Source organism: Pipistrellus hanaki (genome assembly GCF_964339955.1).
Source record: "Pipistrellus hanaki genome assembly, chromosome: X".
Taxonomy (NCBI): Eukaryota; Metazoa; Chordata; class Mammalia; order Chiroptera; family Vespertilionidae; genus Pipistrellus; species Pipistrellus hanaki.
The window spans coordinates 66,714,298-66,719,330 of record NC_140524.1 but is presented as its reverse complement, the minus strand read 5'-3'; the positions used below and the strand labels follow the sequence as shown (position 1 = coordinate 66,719,330).

General features: G+C 35.6%; 1 pseudogene across 1 annotated transcript; it reads left to right on the top strand.

Moving 5' to 3' along the window:
• The first annotated feature begins 682 nt into the window (after positions 1-682).
• Positions 683-1,654, top strand: LOC311615793 (heterogeneous nuclear ribonucleoprotein A1-like; annotated as a pseudogene). Its single transcript has one exon. The product of its transcript is annotated as a heterogeneous nuclear ribonucleoprotein A1-like (transcript).
• The last annotated feature ends 3,379 nt before the right edge of the window (positions 1,655-5,033 follow it).

The following is a 5,033-nucleotide window of genomic DNA, read 5'->3' as shown; positions in this document are numbered from 1 at the left end:
GAGAATCTAAATATCTCATGTAAGAATACCCAACTAAGGAAACCTGAGAGACTGCACCACAGGGCCCCACAAAGCATATAATATTATACATACAACCAACTAAAAAAATCTATGTGGCATAAAGCTGTTATCTGATATATAGGAAAAATTACAGAGGATAAAAAATGGGGAGATAAGGAAACAACCCCCAAGTGAAAGAAAAGGAGGAATCACCATCAAAGGAACTAAATCAAGTGGAGGCAAGCAATTTGTCAGAGAAACAATTCAGAGTAATGATTATAAGGATGCTCAAATGCCTGAATGAGAAATTCACCAACACGTGTAAGAATGAAGAGGAAATCAAGAATGACATAACTACAATAAAGAACACCCTGGAATGTTTCAAGAGTAGACTAGAATAAGCTGAGCACGAAATCAGCAAGTTAGAAGGTAAGGTAGAAAAAAACTATTCAAGCAAAGCAGCAACTGAAAAAAGATTAACAATCATGAAGAAAGTCTCAGGGAGCTTTAATACAATAAGAAATGAAACAACATTGGCATAATAGTGGTGACAGACGGATAAGAAGCTGAGTAAGTTATAGAAAACCTGTTTGAAGAAATAAAGTCAGAGATAGGTTCCTTAAATCACTCTTTTCTCCTGGTGAATTTAAGCATCATTGGAATTTCCCCTGCCAAAGTCATCATGTCTAAATCTGAGTCTCCCAAAGAGCCAGAGCAGCTGCAAAAGCTCTTTATCAGAGGTTTGGGCTTTGAAACAACCAATGGGTGTATGAGGAGCCATTTTGAGCAATGGGGAATTCTCATGTACTGTGTGGTGATAACAGGTCCAAACACCAAGCACTCCAGAGGCTTTGGGTTTGTCATATATGCCACTGTGGAGGAGGTGGATGAAACTAAATATGCAAGGCCACACAAGGTGGGTGGAAGAGTAGTGGAACCAAATAAAGGACGACTCATGAGAAGTTTCTTAAAGAACTGGTGTCCACTTAACTGTGAAAAAGATTTTTAGCGGTGGTATTAGAGAAGACACTGAAGAAAATCACCTAAGATATTATTTTAAACAGTATTGGAAAATAGAAGCGATTGAAATTATGACTGATTGAGGCAGTGGCAAAAAGAGAGGCTTTGCTTTTGTAGCCTTTGATGACCATGACTCTGTAGACAAGATTGTCATTCAGAAATACCGTGCTGTGAGTGGCCACAACTGAAATAAGAAAAGCTGTATCTAAGCAAGAGATGGCTGATGCTTCATCCAACCACAGAGGTTGAAGTGGTTCTGGATACTTTGGAGGTGGTCATGGAATGGATTTTGGTGTGAATGACAACTTTGATCATGGAGGAAACTTCAGTGGTTGAGGTGGCTTTGGTGGCAGCTGTGGTGGCAGTGGGAATGGCTTTGATGGATTTGGTAATGATGGAAGCAATTTTGGAGGTGGTGCAAGCTACAATATCTTTGGCAATTTCAATAATCAATATTCAAATTTCAGGCCTATGAAAGGAGGAAACTTTAGAAGCAGAAGCTCATGCCCTTATGGTGGTGGAGGTCAATGCTTTTCCAAAACACAAAACCAAGGTGGATATGACAGTCCCAGCAGCAACAGTAGCTAATGGCTGTGGCAGAAGGTTTTACTTACTTCCAGGAAACAAAGCTTAGCAGAAGAGGAGAGATAGAGAAGTTACAGAGAAACTACAGGTTACAACAGATTTGTAAACTCAGCCAACCACAGTAGTGGCAGGGCCTAGCTGCTACAAAGAAGACATGTGTTAGACAATACTCATGTGAATGGGCAAAAAGCAAACAAACAAACAAAAAAACCTCAAGGACTGTATTTGTGACTAATGGGATAACAGGTTATTTTAGTTTCTGTTTTGTGGAAAGTGTAAAGCATTCCAACAAAGGGTTTCAATGTAAAAATTTTTGCACCCATGCAGTTGATTGCTAAATGAAATAATCTGATAATGAAGCTGAGTAAATGTCTTTAAAGCAAAGAAGATATAATAATAGAAAATTTCCCTGACTTGGGGAAGAAAAAACTGAAACAAGTCCAAGAAGCACAGAGAGTCCCAAACAAGATGAACTCAAAAATAACAATACCAAGAGACATCATAATTAACTTGGCAAATGTCAATAACAAAGAATCATAAAGGATTCCAAAGAGAGATAGAAAGTTACCTATAAGGGATCTCCCATTAGACTATCAACTGATTTCTCAAATGAAACACATCAAACCAGAAAGGAGTGGAATGAAGTATACAATGTGATGTAAAGCAAGGGGACAAGTCCAAGAATACTCTATCCAGAAAGGCTGTAATTCAAAATTAAAGGGGAAATCAGAAGCTTCACAGACAACAACAACAACAAAATACATAAATAAATAAATAAATACCTCTAAGGGAGTTTAGTATTACCAATCCAGCAATTCAAGAAATACTAAAAGGAACTGTTGAAAAAAGAAGTAGAAAGATAAGAATCAACACCAAAATAAAGAATAAAAATGGTAACAAACAAATACCTATCAATAACAACCATAAACATAAATGAATTAAATGCTCCAGTCAAACAACATAGGGTAGTGAATGGATACGAAAACATGACACAAATATATGCTGTCTACAAGAGACCCACCTTAGAGCAAACGATTGACACAGACTGAAAGGAAGGGATAGAAAAAACTGTTCAGGCAAACAGAAAAAAAAAGGCAGGGTTATCAATACTTATATATGAAAAAATAGACCTCAAAGTGAAGGCCATAACAACAGATAAAAATGCTACCTCATAATATTAAAGTGATCCATCTAAAAACAGGCTATAACTCTAACAAACATATATACACCCAACACAGAGCATATATATATATATATATATATATATATGTATATATATATATATATATATATATATATATATATACATATATATATATATATATATATATATAAACTTCTGGAGACTATCTATGGAGAAATCAACAGCAATACAATCATAGTAGGGAATTTTAACACCCCATTGACATTACTGGATAAATATTCTAGAAAAAAATCAACAAGGAAACAGCAAGCCTAAATAACACTGTGAAACAGTTGGAACTACTAATATTTGACATGTTCAGAACATTCCACCTGAAAGTTACAAAATATACATTCTTCTCAAGTAAACATGGGAAATTTTCAAAGATAGACCATGTTAGGACACAAGCTAAGTCTCTACAACTTCAAGAATATTGAAATCATATCAAGCATCTTCTCAGATCACAATGGCATGAAATTTGAAATCGACTACAATAAAAGTACACAAAGACATACAAATACATAGGGGCTAAATAGCATTGTCTTGAACAATGAATGGCTTACAAAAGATATCAAATAAGAAATTAAAACATGCTGGAAACAAATGAAAACAAACACACAATAATCCCAAATCTATGGGACACAGTGAAAGCAATCTACAGAGAGTAGTTCATAGCACTGCAAGTTTATCTCAAAATACAAGAAAAAACTAGTAATAAGTTATCTAACACTATAACTCAAAGAATTATTACAAGAACAAGAAGAAAAGTTCATAATAAGTAGAAAGAAGAAAATAATAAAGATCAGAGCAAAATATAAACATACATACATACATACATACATACTTACATACAAAAGATCAATAAATCTAAGAGATAGATTTTTTAGTATTTTTTTTTTTATTGTTTAAAGTATGGCATATAGCTGAAACCGGTTTGGTGCAGTGGATAGAGTTTCAGCCTGTGAACTGAAAGGTCCCGGGTTCGATTCCGGTTAAAGGCATGTACCTTGGTTGTGGGCACATACCCGGTGGGGGGGGTGTGCAGGGGGCAGCTGATCGATGATACTCTCTCATCGATGTTTCTGGCTCTCTGTCCCTCTCTCTTCCTCTCTGTAAAAAATCAATAAAATATATGTTTTTAAAATTAAAAAAGTATAGCATATAGTAGTACCTATATCTCCTTTTTGCCCCTCATTGACCTTTTCCCAGCCTCTCCTATCCCCTGTCACATGCCCTCATCCCCCCAAGTGTCTTGTGTCCATTGGTTGTGCTTATATGCATGCATACAAGTCCTTTGGTTGATCTCTTTCTCCCCCTCGAGAACACTCCCCAGCCTTCCTGCTGTAATTTGACAGTCTGTTCAATGCTTTACTGCCTCTGCATCTATATTTTGTTCATCAGGTTATAGTGTTCTTTATTATCCACAAAATGAGTAAGATCATGTGGTATTTTTTTTTTCGTTTCTTGGCTTATTTCACTTAGCATAATGCTCTCTAGTTCCATCCATACTGCTGCAAATAGTAAGAATTCCTTCTTTTTTTATAGCAGCATAGTATTCCATTGTGTAGATATACAATGTATTTTTCTAGTCCACTTATCTGCTGATGGGCAATTAGGCTGTTTACAACTTTTAGCTATGGTGAATTGTCTGCTATGAACATAGGGATGCATATATCCTTTATGATTGGTGTTTCTGGTTTCTTGGATTTTTGTGGGGGTTTTTCTTCACTATATCAGGGAAGTTTTCTGTCATTATTTATATTGTGTGGATGTTGTTTCATTTTGTGTTGCCCAAAATTTCCTTAGGCTCTCCTGCTGATTTTTATTTTTATTTTTATTTTTTAGAAGCTGCACTACTTGGGTATTTTTTTTTTTACTACATTGACTTCTAGCTCACTGTTGTGGTCCTCTGCGTCTTCTAGTCTACTGTTGATGCTTTCTATTAAGTTATTTATAACAGCGATGTCATTTTTCATTTTTTCTTGGTTCTCCTTCATTTCCTCTTGGTTCTTACACAAATTGTTGAATTTGTCTTCCATTATTTTCATCCACCTTATGTCCATTTCTCTGAATTCTTTCTCTGATAGGTTGCTTGCCTCCATTTTGTTCACTTCCTTTTCTGATGATTCCTGCTTTTCTTTCATATGTGAGTTGTTTCTTTGTCTCCCCATGATCTTTATTCTCCAAATGTCTGGTTATGTAATTCTCTCTCTCATTTCTGTGAAGAGACAAAGAGCTTCTTTGA